The sequence below is a fragment of the Pseudorca crassidens genome, chromosome 17 (assembly GCF_039906515.1).
Source record: "Pseudorca crassidens isolate mPseCra1 chromosome 17, mPseCra1.hap1, whole genome shotgun sequence".
Lineage (NCBI taxonomy): Eukaryota > Metazoa > Chordata > Mammalia > Artiodactyla > Delphinidae > Pseudorca > Pseudorca crassidens.
The window spans coordinates 21,832,845-21,849,792 of record NC_090312.1 but is presented as its reverse complement, the minus strand read 5'-3'; positions in this window follow the sequence as shown (position 1 = coordinate 21,849,792).

Sequence of the window (16,948 nt, the reverse complement as noted above, 5' to 3'; positions counted from 1 at the left end):
TGGCCCTTCTGACAGGAATGCCTTTTATATTCTCAGTTGGCTGCTAAATTTCTACTCATCAATCAAGTCCAACCTTTCTAGATGAGTCAGGACCCTTAGTTGCAAGTGACAGACACGGAACTTGAATCATTTAAACAGAAAGGAATTTACGGACAGAGATGGAGCTGTCTCAAGACAGGATTCACAGACTAGAATGATTTCCCCTAGCTTTCTCTCTATCTTTCTCTCCACCCCTCTTTCTCTCATCCTTGACATTCTCTTGGTCTTACTCTCTTTTACTGCAGACAGGCTTATTCTGTAGAGCAGAAGGACATTGTGGAACCTAGCTCTGTTGACCCAACTTAACAAGGCAAGATGATAGAGAGGATATCTCCCTTAGAACAAGGCAAGAGGATAGAGAAGATACCTCCCTTAGCTTCAGAATAAAATCATCCCAGAAATGATTCTTATTGTTCTTAATTGGATCAAGTGCCTACTTTGACCTCTGGACCAATTACTGTGCCAGAGAGAAGGGATTGTCTCTGCAGTCCAACCTCTACCTTTTCACCAGAGAAATTATTCTAAAATATAATTACAATTGTATCTTCTCATCTTTAAGACCTTACCTTCTCCTTCATCTGAAGAAAAGAATTCAGGATGCTTTGTCCTTCATGAGCAAGGTTTGGTGTTTCCCTCCACTTTCATCACTGGAGTGAAAGATGCAACGATTTCCTGCATCTGTGCTGTTCACATGCTGGACCCCTCCCTCAGTAGTCCAGAATTGAATCCCTATGCATCTCTTAAACAGGTGTTGCCTGTCTTAGTAAGTCTTGTCTAGTCGTCTCTAAATAAGGATACTCACTACTCATTGAGACTATTTTACACTTCATGTACTTTCATTGGTTTTCTTGCAATACTCTATTATGTCTTTCTTTCCTTATATATTTTCTACTAAACTCTTTGAGTTTATCCACATTGTCTAAAATATGTTTGGCACATAGTAGATGCTCAAATCGATGTTTGCTGAAACAAATTATAGCATTGATCCTCTTGTATTACGGATGTACCTTTACATAACTTCCTTTCATACTAAAGTTTGATCTCTTTAAATGTGGAGGGTCCATCACTGCATCTTCAGAGACTAGCATGATGCTTAACACACAGTAAGTGATAAATAAATGAGTGTTGTGGATGAATAATTAAGTGAACAAATGAAGGGAAAATAGCTATGTATGGAGCACCCTTGATGACTCTATCAAGACTTTATTTGCTAACAAGAATTGGCTGGTACCGTGGAGTTACACAGTGCATGTCTCTGACCCTTCCTTCTTTACAACTAATCTCATGCCTGGTTGGGTACAAGACAGATGAGAGAGGCTGTTTAACGTACAAAGACAAAATTCATTTCCGGGGACTGGGCCATAGCTGAGGGTCATTGCTACCTCCTAGTTCCATTCAGTGTTTATTAAATAACCCTCAGATCAACTCACTTCCCCCTTAATACTTGAGGTTCAGAGGGCAGGGATCTTCTGCTCTGTACTCCCAGATGACTACAAAGAAATATCCATCAATAAAGAGTCTTCCATATAGATTCTCATGAGGCATAAACAGCCAGCTAATGATCTGGTTCTACAGAGATGCTCACAGCAGGAACTGGGTATATATCTTGTATATGGGGTTGTGGTAGGCAGTAAGGAAGGGTGGGGGGATGGCTGCAACACACCATTATGAATAACAAAGTCAGGTCATGATAACCATTGCCGTGGTGACAAACCATTTCTGTCTCTCTAGCATGTACTAAATAATTTATCATTAGTCCTCATCTCCACAATGTCAGGTTGACACAACCTGAGAAGTTATTAATGTCTCAAAACTGCAGGCCTGGGAGGGTGATACATTGGTTGTTTATTTCTAAGTGAGACCCAAGAACAATATCCTGGGTCCTTGTTTGCAGAAATTCTGCACCACATTGGGAGACTGGAAAGGACACATATTTGGCTTACGGCCTTGAAGTGTCTTGTTTGAAACGATGCCACAATCTGATTAGAAATATTCACTTCAGAAGGGGATTTTTTACTCATAAGAGGATGAGATTTTTGCTATTACTGAGCATTCTATGTTATAAAAAAATACTTGATAGTTATTTTATCGGTCTTCTGTGAAACTCTCTGGAGAAGATCGCTATTAAATTTACTCTTTGCTCAATGCATACATGCTCATGCTTAAAGTACATTTATTGTGCTAGAATGAATGTGTCCCAGAAAGTGCTAGGATGATTTTGACCTCTAGAATAGAATCACATAGGCAGAAACATCATGCAAAACTTTGAAAGATTATTTTTACAATTATTATCCATTTAACTATTGGACTATAATTATGAGATCTGACTATACCAATAGGCCCAAACTTGCTTCATTGCCTAACACATAGCAGATACTCAAAGATATCTGCTGAATAAATAAAGGAGTTAACAACTGCAGACCTGTAGGTATATGTACGATTATAAATATAGTGACTGGGTGAAATCCTGTGAAACAGAGGATGAACATAAACACTGAATCCAATCTCAAATATTGCTGTTTTCCAAATATGTAAGGCTGTTCAACCTCCAGCATCTCTGTCCACCTTGTTCCTTCTGCCTTGAACGTCCTTCTCCACTCTGTCCATAAGATAAACTCTTACGCAGTCTACCCTGATTTCACTTCTCCCTAGCCCTAAGCCCTTCCCACTGTCCCCTCATAATGACAGAATCAGTTATTCTCTCCTACATGCCACACTGCAAATTGTGAATTCCTGTCAGTGTCGATTCCACTAACCACACTGGACCATAATGACCTCTTTCAAGGCCAGACGTGTCTTACTTAGCTTTGTATTTCCAGTGCCTGGGTAGAGTAAGGACTCAATGAAAGTTGGTTTTTAAAAAATAATTCTGATATACATGGGAACAAGATTCAAATGCAGCCAGAGTTTATACACTGGAAGAATGGTTCATTGATTCAAATCCATAAATTATTCATAGTCCCATAGCATGTAAGCGGAAGCCTCTGAAGACTTCCAAGATCTGGACCTGGCTCTGTCTAATGCCACTGTCCACGTTCTCTCTACTGTGTCTTGAGGTACGGCCAGGGGCTCTGGGAGTATACTGGAGCAAGGAGGGAAGGTTCCTGAAGGAAGTATTTGAATTTAACATCTGCAAGTGCCAGGGAAGAAGCTGGTGCAGAGAAATGATAGTAGAAGCAGGGAGAAACAGAACTAAGCTTCCATTCCTTTATGTGTACCTGGACGCTAACGTGCCAGGAGAGGACTCCCGCTGGTATTTCATCAAGTCATCCTCCACAGCTGGGGCAAGAAGGCAAAGGCACATTCAGCATTTTGAAACTAGGCTGTAGACTCCATGAGAGAAATTCAATGTTTGCTTCCCACCACATATGGGCACATAGCAGGCAGTGAATAAATACTTAATGAACAAAAGTGCATGGAAGCAAAAGTGATTATATTGCTGGAATGCTGGAATGAAGTTTCCACCTCTCCCTACAACACTGTGGGATCTCACACTTTAGTTGGGTTTATTTTTACCTCAGGGGTGGTAGTGGAGGTGAAAACAGAACTTTTCTGAAGGAATGATTCTTATTCTGCATCTTATCCCCAGCATTTTATGAAAAGGCATTTTCCAAGAGGTCCTTTACATACTTCAAATCTCCAGGCAGTAGTACTTCAGTATCTTTTAAAATACGAAAAGCTCTCCCCCCCAGTCTTCCGCCTGGCTCTCCCCCCAGGGTGACTGGCTGAACCGCACAGCATCTCGGCTGCACCTGTGTTGGATCTTGTGCACGCTGAACTGCAGTCCCTGGGTCTTGGACTAAAGACAACTCCCAGCACATACATACAAGTCTATTGGCGCCCTCTGCCAAGGACTTGGGAGGCCTTTTTTTCCAAAGAAACAAATACATTTCATTTCCAGTTAGCATGAGGCAAGGCCAAGTTTCTTTTTTTCTCCCCCTACCTGTTCTTTTTCTCTGCTGAGAAGTAGCTAATTATCTCCAGGGGCTTAAGGAAGCAGCCAGCAAAGTCACATCCTCACGTGGACTCTGTACTAGAAGGAAATCTAGGTCAGTGTTGTCTTCCAGAAATGCAAACTGAAAGAATAGCCTCTGCCTGCATGTCAGGGCAAACAAGCTTCAAAACATGGTAGCAGGAGAGGAAATGTCATTCGCAGGCTCACAATTGGTAAGAATGTACTCTTGCATCTTTGGCGATAGAAATTGATTCTCTGAGCCTTTGTGCATTGTCCCCAGATGCCTTCCATGTTAGATCTCTGAAGTGTCTACATAAAACAAGAAGATCTGGTGCCGGGATGGAACTTTCTTTGGCCTTGAAGATGATCTGAGCATCTGGTTTCCTACCAGCAGCATCAGTCAGGTCTAACCCAGGAGCTGTCTCAATACATGCCAGACTCAGTTGAGCAAACTGTTATCAGATTTAACCCCCAGTCGACATCTAAGATACAAAAGCATTTGTCTGGTGGAATTTAGTACAGCCTGTGTGGAATCCAGATCATATAGGGATGAACATAAACAGAGATATCATCAGTGGCCTTTTTTCTACTTCCTGGCATCTGGAGATTTTTCTAGCCTGATATTCAAAGTCATCCTACCCTGGTAGGATTTTCTCTGATCTTACGTTATATTTCAAATTGCCTAATTTTTAAAGAACTATTTCTCTGCATATACTCAACACTCTACTAAAGCACTTTACAGCTATTTCAATATTTGTAGCTTTACAAGTACTGCTTTACAAAACTTGACAAATACTTCATTCATTCAAAAAATATTTTTTTGCGCACCTACTATGTGGCAGGCATTGTTCTAGGCCCCGGTTCTAGGCTAACCCTTCAGAGAGCTTATGGGCTAGTGTAGACACAGACAATATCAATATGTATAATTCATTCCAGAAAACAAATGATAATGAGGAAATAAACTCAGGTAAGGGGAATGAGGGCACAGGGAAAGGCATTTAGTTTACGGTGTTCCCCTGAATATCCTAACTAAAGCCCCTTCTTATACCCCAATTGAATTATCAAAGATGTGAGTCATGCATAAAGCCAGGGAGGCCAAAAACCCTAGCTCAGATCTTGGTGCATTTGAGAAACTTCTGGAAACAATAGGGGAGGAAAGCAACAAGAGATGAGGTCAAACAGAAAGGGACCTGATCACGTAGGGCCGTGGAGGCCATGGTAACGAGTGTGCTGTTATTCTAAAACTAATGGGGAGCCTCTCTATATATTTCAAATATCATTGCTTTGGCTGCTAAGTGGAGAACAGATGTTAATAGGCAAGAGTACAGAGGAGGCTTCAGGAGTACAGGAGGAGGCACCTGAAGAAGGTCAGAGATGACAGTGGTTAGCTCTCGCGTGGGGCGAGAGGGGTGGCTTGGGGATGTCTGTAGAGGCACAGCTGGAAGGACATGCTCATTTGCTCAGACAATAATTCTATGAGATGAAGAAGCTGAGACAGTGGGTGGAGCAATGATAAAGCTGAGGGTGGATGTAATAGGAATTAGCCTTATAATAATGGTGAAAAATGGAGCTGAGAGGGAACGAAGTCTCTAGGGCAGAGTCAAGAGGGGGATGAGAGCAGTTAGAGAATTCAGGCTAAAACAGCCCAAACCCATTTTTTTAAATTGCTACTTGGAAATTTCCAAGGAAATTTTTCATTTTGGCATCCTTGCAGCCAATCATCCCTTCACCCGATGGGCTTCTGTGCTGAGAAAGACTCAGAAACTCCAGAGTTTGTTTCTTACTTAGATTGTTCATGTTACCATTTGATGTTTGCTTCTCTCTCATCTCTGCTAATGAGTCACCAGAAATAAAAACTGCTTTTACAAACTTCCAGAGCTGCCTTTGTTGCTCTGCGCTGCCGAGAAAGAAAACGCTGTTGGCAAAATCTGATGCAGTTGGCTCTTTGTCTTCCTGGAGGACCCAAAGGGGGATGTAAATAATCTTAAAAAGCTTTTATGATCTGTCTGTTTCTGGGTGGCAAAATTAAAGGAATAAATCTAAGATTGAAGAGGGAGAAATGTAAAAAATATTTGAAGAAAAACAAAATTTGATGTGGCCTAACAAATATTTATTGAGCAGTCACAGTGTACAAGAAAACAAAGCAGGACTAAAAGCCTATATATTCACTGAGTGCTAGGTTCCCATATACACTTGAATTCTGCAAAGACACAATGTAGTAGGTACAATTCTTATTATTTTATAGATGGAAGTGAAAAGGTTTAGAGACCTGAGGGAAACTACTCTTAACTCTCACACCTAGAATAAGGCAGAGTGCCCCCCCCCACCCCGCATCTGTTCTAAAGGTCATGTTCTCAGTGATAGTATGGACTGCTTCTCAATTAAGGGGCTCGTTAGGCATTCACCTGTCTAGTGGTGTGGGATGAGGACAGACTGCTGACAGCCAGCAGTGATTTAAGGTCATCAAGAGAGGTTACCTGAAGAGCTGTCATTTATGCTGGGAGTTAGAAGGAAGCACCTGATTTAAACAGAAAGAGGGGGTGTCTTCTCAGGCCAAAATAATGGGAAAAAAATGAGGAATCCAGGCTAGTGCCTAGTAACTTTTCTCTGGGGTGCCAAGCAACATTTTTGTTGCATATTTATTCATTTTAATGATAACATTTATATATAATACACAGTACAATGCATATATACAAATAAAACTAATATCCATTATATATCACATAACATGTAAGGCACAGTATATTATGTAATATATAATATATGCTATAAATAATTTGATATAAATGTACTTTACAGAGACCTTTAAAATATATATTCGTAACACTTATATACATATTTATGACATTACAAACATCAGTATATTTCAATATGTATACTGTACTTTGTTTTCACGGACTTGACTAATTGATTTGGTTTCAATTTGTGTAACAAAGAAAGAACTAAGCTGGGAGTCTGAAGATGTGGGTTTCTCTACGTTTTCAAGTCCCTTAATTTCTCAGCTCTCATGCTCCTCCTTCAGATAATGAAATGGTTGGACTAAATATTTCTAGGATCCCTGCCAGCTCTAAAATTCTTGGATTTGGGCATGAAAACAGGTCATCATGCTCTACCAGTTGGTGACTGTGTCCTCTATGTTGGTGCTGGGTGTGTACAAGCTCCTATTGTTGCATCTACTTGCTTGTGTGCCTGTCAGCCCTTCTAGACTATGAGCTCCCTGAGGTCAGGCATGGTGTCTTATCCACCTTTAACTGCAGCATCTAGCCTATGGTCAGTGCCCAATAACTAACATTGCTTTTCTTGTACATTCTGCTTTCAACTATTCCACAGAATTTTTTATTGGAAAATATCACTCCAACTATGCCTTGTTCCTCATTATTTCAAAGTGGTTTATTTCCAGCTTGATAAAAATAAACAGCTCCTGTCCGTTGGGGTTTAGGTTAGAATCCCTTGTCAGAATGTTGCTAAAAAGCCTTCATAATTACAACATATTTATCCTTTCAACAAGAGATCTCAAAACAATTTACTAAGAAAGCTATTACTTTATAAGTAATAAGACCAAGATACAAAGAGATCAGCAACTTACTAAAGGTTAATAAATTATTCACTGATTGGGACTTGAGCTTCTGAGCCCCAGAATCACAAGTTTCTATATAAACCCCAAAAAGCAGGCAAAGGAAACAGTATTCAGAAGTCCTGTGTACCCAGCATACTTAGCATAATCAGTTTACCTGTGTCAATTTCATTACCGTTTATAAATAGGGATGCTGCCTCATGGGAAAAGAAAAGCTTCCCTACTCTTTTTCCACCTCCAAGCAAGGTAATTTACCATTCAAATCTATTCTGAAAGAGGCAGAGAATTTATTTCAGCAGGCTCGGAGAAAGGACGGAGCTCTCTGCAGAAGAAGCCCCTCTGGGGTTTGACTGGGGTCGAAAGTCTCCTAGGGGAGGTGCTATATGTCCCTCAACCACTCATTCCAACTGCCTTCTTCATCAGAACCTTGTCTGAAAATCCCTTTATCTTCCTTTGACCCTGCTAGGCTGCTACTCAAAGGAATACACTCTAATCCTCCTCAGCCTGTCTGGAGAGATTTAGCTCTCAGTCAAAGGAGTTTCAAAGAAAAGATTTTCAGCAGTCCTGGAAGGGAGATGTTTTGCTGTCTATAAAGAAATGGGGACTTCCCTGGTGGTGCAGTGGTTAAGAATCCGCCTGCCAATGCAGGCGACACGGGTTCGAGCCCTGGTCTGGGAAGATCCCACATGCTGCGGAGCAACGAAGCCCGTGGGCCAAAAGCCGTGAGCCACAACTATTGAGCCCACGTGCCTAGAGCTTGTGCTCCACAACGAGAAGCCACGGCAATGAGAAGCCCGCACACCGCAACAAAGAGTAGCCCCTGCTCGCCGCAACTAGAGAAAGCCCCTGCACACCAATGAAGATCCAATGCAGCCAATAAATAAATAAATTAAAAAAAGAGAAAAAAAACAGAAGAAATGGGTCACATTTACTTGTTTTTGTGAGTGAGTTGGAGATGTTTCGGGAAATTCAGAACCATATGCGTGTGTGTTTGTGTGTGCTTAGAAACAAGTGTGTGTGTGTGTGTGTGTGTGTGTGTTATCATCACTTCAATATTTCAGAGAGAAGAGAATCATAATTTTGTATAAATTTGAATAAGGGTCCCTGAATATTCCAGAAGAGCTTGAATTAAGGACCATTCAGCACCAAAGCAATGTCCCTTTGTTACTTCCCAGCACAAAATTAATTCAGATTAAGAAAACTGTGCCTAATGACAGTCCCAAGGGAATTTGCTTTTGGGGTAAAAAGGATTGCTTAAAATTAGATTAACTTCAAAGTAATATAGGACATATTTTCTCGGGTTTATTTTAACAAAATGACTCATGCTTTGTTTCACCATCGTTTAAAAATACTCCTTTTACAAACTTATTTACACTTTTCAACTGCACAAAATTTGTGTCTAAGAATATAGTATGGGAAGAAGGAAACTGTGTCCTGGAAATCAGGCACACTTTGGAATCCCACGTGGTTCCAGTTCCAGCTTCACCCCTGGCTGGTTGGGTGGAATCAGGGATGCTCCCTAACCTCTCTGAAACCTCAGATTCCTCTTTTGTAGGAATGATGGCAAAATACCCGCCCCCTTGAAAGATTGTTGTGTGAATCAGATAACATATTCACAGTGCCTAGCAGCTGGTGAAAATTTTTAAGATGTTACTTTCCATTTTTAAGCCAAGTCTTGTCCCAGTTTTCCTAAATAATTGAGATTGAACTAAGCAGGTATTTACTCTGTGTGTTATCTGTGTTTATCTCTTTGCTGTGCTGACTTGTCTCTTTCCCCATGGTTTAGCCATTTCATATATCTCCCATCATGTTTCTCTAATAAATATTTTTAAAATGTGACCTATGGTAAATTAGAAAAGGATAGTTGGCTTTCTGTTTTCCTCTGGGAAAAGAATATGTCAAGTGACGATTACTGGAAAAGCAGTCAACTTTCCTAACCTATTGCTAAGTTACAGATATTCAAATTCACAGTTATGTAATTCAAGTGGTAGAGACATGTGTGAATTTGGGGATTAATATGATGGAATAAAACATGTTAAATGTTTCCCATCTCAATAAACTCCTTGTTTATTTATCAATCGGATGTGTGACTTGGAACAAAACACCTGAATTCTCTGAGAATCTAGTTCCTCAACAAGAAAATTAAAAAGTATTATTATAGGGATTAAAACCTGAAATAGCTGCAGGGACCAAACGCTAAGGAGGCAAGGGGGCCAGCTGGGTATGATATTATGTTGGCAACTAATTCAAATATTTTTAAAAAGGTGGTCCAAACAGCGGCCTCCACTTTCGATGATCTTTTTAGTTTCTTCCTTCTAGGATTCATCAGAGACGGGCCTTGTCTGTAATAAATGACTTTAATAGATTCCCTTTCACAGAGCTCAATTTGCCTATTATTGTTGGTGTTTTGTGAGAATCAAAAATTCTTACAGTTTCTGAACAGTGGAGATCATCAAAGATATAGCCTATCTACACTACAGCCTAAGAGGGAGGGTGATGAATGGAATGTCGCTAAAAGGTCATTTTAAGACCATGAATCATGTTTCATTGCTTTCAAGGAGGAAACTACAATTCCGTGGTATTGATGACTCCCTGGAATTCTTCCCTGGACTTACGAAACTCATCATTACACAAGCAAATAGCCAGCTGGTCTTTTTTTTTTTTTTTTGCGGTACGCAGGCCTCTCACTGTTGTGGCCTCTCCCGTTGCGGAGCACAGGCTCCGGACGTGCAGGCTTAGCGGCCATGGCTCACGGGCCCAGCTGCTCCGCGGCATGTGAGATCTTCCCGGACGGGGGCATGAACCCGCGTCCCCCGCATCGGCAGGCAGACTCTCAACCACTGCGCCACCAGGGAAGCCCAGCCCGCTTGTCTTGATCGTCCCTTCCCCCTGCCACTGGTTATTATGACCAAATGCATCTTTACATGAGAAAATGTACATGTATTTGAATATATAATTGACTGCCCTATTTTCTGCACTAAAGAAAGGGCAGAACCTGTATTCTTTTACTGGTATTATCACTCCCAGTGATACTGTATTTTAAGCAGTTTTTTTTTTTTTTAAGTACTTCATCTTTGGTGATTAACTTAAAACCTGTGAATCTTAGGTGTGAATTTTGTCTATATGCATATAATTACTCATATCCAGTGACATAAGAGCCTACAGGAGACAAAATACATTGCTCTATTCTAACTCCATAACTCTAAACAAATAGCCAACTTGGAACCACTGTTTTAACTGGACAGCATGGTAATGTAAGTGCTGAAGGGAATCTGTTTAACGTGACAAGGCGGGAGAATGCACGTTTGAAGGACGATTACTTGTGGTGACTATGAGAGTGTCTAAGAAACTATAAAGCCATAATACAGCAAAAAACACCTTATTATTAGATGTTAAAGAACATCAAGGAAGATTTCTATGTTCTTTTGACTTCACCCTGAGCCACTTTCCAATTCATTTGCTGGGTTGTTTTAGAGGAAAGCAGAAGTTCAAGAGGAGAATGCCTTTCAACGGGCTTATAATGATTTAGAGTAAGTTTAATCACCTTCTGCTGCCTCCAGAAAGATTACTGACGTGTCTTAAGGAGCAGAATGTACACTGATTTCACCCTCAGAGAAGGGGAGATGCTAAAAGCTCGCATCTGCATGCAGAGAGGGAGCAGAGATTTACAACGTGGAATCCGAGCCAGAGAATTTAGAATGTAAAACATGGCGTGGCTTCTAATGTAATAAACAGAATTCCTACAGCCTCAAGGCTTTTAGCATAAATGAGCTATTCTCTAACTGCAAACTTAACACCCACCTTAAATAAATGTAAAATCTGCATGTATATCTCAGTAAGTAGTTTTTAAATGAAAAATGGTGGATCCTCCACCTGTCTGAGGACTTATGTGAGACGTTTTGTTTTCTGAGTATAGTCCTTCATCTTACACTCCTCCACTTTTCACACCCTAATCTCCAGCCAAGGGAAACTATCCTCAACGCCTTAAATTCTGAATGTGCTTTACCTCCACTTTGAGCCATTAATAACGCTTGTTCTAGAATGTTCTTCCCACCCGTTCTGCATGCACAAATCCTAATTATTCTTCAAGGCCCAATTCAAATATCACCTCCTTCAGAACACCTTCCCTGTCTTCCCAAATGGAGGCAGCATATCCCTTTTTGAACTCCCGTAGCTTTTACATGTGCATAAGGACACCACAGTCTATGTTACACAATGGCCAGGTATGCATCATATTCCTTATTTCCCCTGCTGGCTCCTCGAAGGCAGGACTGAGTTCTAATTCAACTTTGTATCTCTCACAGGATCTAAAATAATCTTTTGTCCTTAATAGATTTCCCTTAAAATTTATCAGAAGAACCTAAAGTTTCAATCACTGATATACCTAGGAAAAATGCTGTGAGATGGTCAGTTTTCATTGACTTACTCCACAAATATATACTAGGTGCCTCCTGGGTGCCAAACACTATCCTAACTACTGGGAATACGCAGACAAACTAGATCACTTATCTTCTGGTGAGCAAATAAACAAGTAAAATATATGGTTATAAATAGTATGTCATGAATTAAGATAATGTGATAGTGAAGGGGTTGGATGAGGCAGTACTACTTAAGCTGCAATCCAAATGACTTTTAGTCATTTGCAACCAGTTATTGTAAAGATCAGGGAAAAAACAAAACATTTCAAGAGAAAGGTGAGACACAGTGAAGCTGTAAGGCAGTAAGGGTTGACATATACGTCACACTCAGGATTTGGACAGGAGACCAAAAATTATTCCAGATATTTCAAGTAGAAAGGAGTTTAATACAGGGAATTAGAGGCTTCCAAAACCTTTGAAAGGCTTTGGGATCAAAAATCAGAGACAGCCCCATGCAGCATTTGGAAAATCCACACATGGAGGAATCAAAGGAAACTGTCAACGAGATGTGTAATTCTCAGGAGGACATCCAAAAGCTAATATAGGTGATATTACAACAGGTTTGTATGCTGATGGAAGTGATTCAGGAGACGGGAATAAACTGAGAATGCAGAGGGAAAGGGTAAAATTTCAGACATACTGTCCTTGCAAAACCTATAGAAAATGGGACCCAGCGCCCAAGAGGAGGGTTTGGCCTTTGATGGGAGTGAAGGCATTTTATCCAGAGTTCAGAAAAGAGAAGGCAGAGGTCACAGGAATAGAAGCAAGTGGCACTGTAGCTTTTGGAGTAGGGAAAAGACAGTGTTCCTCACTGGCAGATCCTCTATTTTTCAATAATGTGTAAAGTGAGGTCAGTAGCTGAGAGTGTGATATCGGAAAGAAGAGGTGCAAGGATCTGAGGTGAGAGAAGCTATGAAATAGCCATTTTGGAAATCGGAAAACCTCGGAAAGTGATGTAAAACTGAACAGTAATGTTGAATGCCCACACGTGATTTGAAACCATGATTTTCAGATGAAAGCACTCATCAGCAAGTTTGTTTTTTCTCCGCAAATGTTCCACGATGCAAGCAAAAATAGGTAGATAGTTTGATTTAATTAGTCTTGAGACTTTGTCAAGTGAGCACAATGTAGGAAAAGGGGAAAGAACTGCCAAGAAGTTAAAGTATTTGCAAGGACGTGATGCTAATAATGAACAATGGAAGCTAGAAAGGAGAGGTGTGAAAACATGAGAGGGTTAGAGGAACACATGGTGGGGTCTGTGGTTAGAGATTTCAGTAAGATCTGAAATTGGCAGAGTTAGAGTCTTGGTACAAGGGTGTTGGAAGTACAGGAGAAAGTGGTCAGAAAGTGGGTCAGAGATTGGGCGGTTGGTGAGGATGAGGTCAAAAGCATGTCCCTAAAAGCGTTGCTCAGAGTCTCTGTGAAGCTGTTGGAGTAAAAAGACCCCAGCCCCCTCGGGCTTGTGAGTCAAGATTTCCATATGCCTTCTTATATTAGTGTTTCTTGTCTACCTATTTAAAAGAATAAAGATTTAAGAGTGAATTAGAAATCAACCAAAAATAAATAAAAGCCAGTGTGAGGTACCAGATAATAGAAGATGAATCCTAATTTTTTAAAAGTCTTTAAAGACCAGTAGGGACCTTTACCTGAACTTAAGGACCTGAAATAAATTAACAACACCCCGTGCAATAACAAGCTGAGTCTTGGCTCCAGGAAAAAAAACCCATAAGAAACTGGGTCACAACTGAGATTTACAGAATCACATGCAGAGGACCCTTTGCCCTGCACCTTAGGCAAGAGTCTGAATTACAGTGATGGTGATAATGAAATAATAGCGATGCTGATGATAACACTGAGTACTCAGGGTGTGTCAAGCATTTTACATACGATGATTTTTTCCGTTTAACTATCTGAATAATCCATTTTCCAGACGAAGAAAATAAAACTTAGAGAAGTTAAGTCATTTGCCCAAGTAAACAAAGCTAGTAAGTTTAAAACTCTGGGCATTTTGACTTCAGAGGTCACCCTTTTAATGACTTCAGTGTCCTGACTCCCACTCTACTGTGTCCCTATGTGAGAGAGACACAGAGCAATCTATTCATCTCACTCCCAAGTCAAGCCAGCCTTTCCTGTTAATTAACCAAAGACTGACAAATCAGGGGTTATGATGGAAAAAGCAAAGCCACAGGAGTCACACAGACCAGAGTAGGAATTATAGGCTAGCCACGTATTCACCATGTGATTTGGGGCAAGCTACTTAATTTCTTTGGGTCCCAGCTTTTTATCTGTAAAGATGAAGAAAATATCAATGCCTTACTAGCATTAATGGAGAGATTAAATGAGATGGTATCTGCGTAGTGCATGGTAGATTTCTTCTTCCTTTGTCTAAGTGAAGGTAATGGATCTTATTCATCTGTATGGTACCTAAGTTATCCAGTAAGTACCTGGAAGAAAATTAGTGTTTAAGAAATATGAGACAATGAACGGATTGATGGGTAATAAATGAAAAGCTTGAGGTGATGGTCTATAAAAAAGAAGAAAGATATGGAAGAAAAAGATGTATTGCTCACTGACTATCTCTCTGCTCCCAGACCCACATTTCTCAGCCCTTTTCCAGTTGGGCAGTGTTGTATAACTAGTTTTGGCCAATGAGCTATGAGCAGAAGTGATGTGTGTGACTTCCGGCCCAAAGTATTTAAGAGCCAGAGTCAGTAAGTGACTTTCTTGCTGTCTCTTACCCTGTGGCAATAACTGGAGGACCTAAGTTGAGACAAAAGAGCCACAGGATGGGAGCATCCAGGAAGACTGAGTCATTCCAGGGAAGAAACCTGACCTGGAGCTACAAGGCTCACACCAGACTTTGAAAAAGCTATGATTTTATTGAGTTAATTTGTTTCTGCAGCATAACCATGCTTATCCTGCCCCTTGTAACACAAAAATTGGGGGCCAGAAAATTATCTTTCTGGCATATGAAATTGCTGACTTTTTAACCAGGCTCAAACTAATTAGAAATAATGTCAAGGACAAGAAAAAAAAAAAAAACTTGAACAGAGAAAACGCTTTGGATAAAATGTGGCAATGCTACCAGTTTCATAGAACAAGTTATTGCTGCTGTATAAAGACACAATTAAAAGTACATCTAATTGAAGCTATGAGATTCATATTTCAGAGTACAAGGATATTTCATTAGAGCTCATTTTCTCACAGCCTTCAGAACCTCAGGTATAAAGAGATCCCCAAGGTCATCAAGAATGACCTCTTTATCTTACTGAAGAAAAAATATGAGGTTCACAGCAGGTAGCTGAGTTTCCCATGGCATTTCATCAAATCAAGGGCAGAACTGGTCTTAAACACCCGATCTGTCATCCTGCAGCCTAGCATCTTTCTAACCCTACACTCAAGAAGTTTTTTCTGTTACTATGATTGCCAAGTGATACCTGCGTGCTGGGAAAGAGTTAATGTATCTTGAAAAGGGTTATTATTTTTTTTAAGTTCTGAAGAAAGTCAAACTGAATAAAAGCCATTTGATCCTTCTTGAGGGTGTTCATCCAGAAAATGTTAGAAGATGGAAGCTATCCAGAGAGAATCCTAGTAACATACTTACAGAAAAAAAAAAAAAATGAATTCTACCTAACTGAAAATTTGCATAAGTCTTTAGAGGATTGATGCCAGTGAAGTCAGCAGTTCTCCCAGGAGAATAATGGGATCATGCCTTAATTCTCCTCACTTTTTTATTTTTGAAGTTCCACCACTAGGTATATCTGAATGAGTCAGCAGAAAGTGAATCTTGTTGAAGAGCTGCTCTGTGAAATGCAGGGTGTTTATCACATAGTGATTACTTATCTGTTTGGAGCAGTTTTCAAAGTTCTCTGCAGTGCCCAACTTTTTCTCTTCCCTGGTTTTCTCTGCTTCCTAGAGAAAATGGTTCTAAGGCCCCTACCTAAAGTGCATTCTTACCTTCCTTCCAAAAACTCAAGAGATTTTGTTATTCAGAATAACATGAACAAGTGCCAATCTCACATTTTCCTCACATTTCATCAGATTTTCAGAACCTTCTGATTAATTTAGGTCTTTGGGATAACAAATGTCTTTTGTAGAGAAATAAAACAAGCAAAAAATAAAAATAAAATAGAAAACAGCCTGTGGTTACAAATGTTCTCTCCATGAAGGCGTGCTATGTGGAAGAAGCACGTCACGATTGACAGAAAGCAGTGGGTTCCCAGGAAACTCTGGAGTAAGCATTCTGAGTATATTTTAATTTTTGTATTTTGTTTCAGCTTTCTGATTTGGTTTATTGTGAGTTTTATCAATGAAGAAATATCAATTAAATGAGGAGGAAAGAGAAAAAGTAACATGGCTCTTTCAACAAGTACCCCTGGAATTTCAAAATCACTGCAATCTGCCTAATCCCTAAGATTTTGATGGAGGTCTTTGCTATCTCTAATTCAAACAGGGATGTGACTTTTATTTCTTATCAAACTTCTGGATAAACTTTTGGATACTTCCAATTAAACAGCTGGAGGTAGCTCAAAGCTTTAATTTGCATTGCTCTGATTACTAGTGATATTAAGCATCTTTTAATATTGCTTACTGACCATTGTATTTTGTCTTCTGTGATTTGCCTTTTCTTAATTTACTTCTTACCTCTTTATTCATTTTTAATTTATTTATTTAATTTATTTATTTTTGGCTGTGTTTGGTCTTCGTTGCTGCACGCGGGCTTTCTCTAGTTGCAGCGAGCAGGGACCACTCTTCATTGCGGTGTGTGGGCTTCTCATTGCAGTGGCTTCTTTTATTGCAAAGCATGGGCTCTAGGCATGCGGGCTTCAGTAGTTGTGGTACATGGGCTCAGCAGTTGTAGCTCGTGGGCTCTAGAGTGCAGGCTCACTAGTTGCGGCGCGCGGGCTTAGTTGCTCCGCAGCATGTGGGATCTTCCTGGACCAGGGCTCGAACCCATGTCCC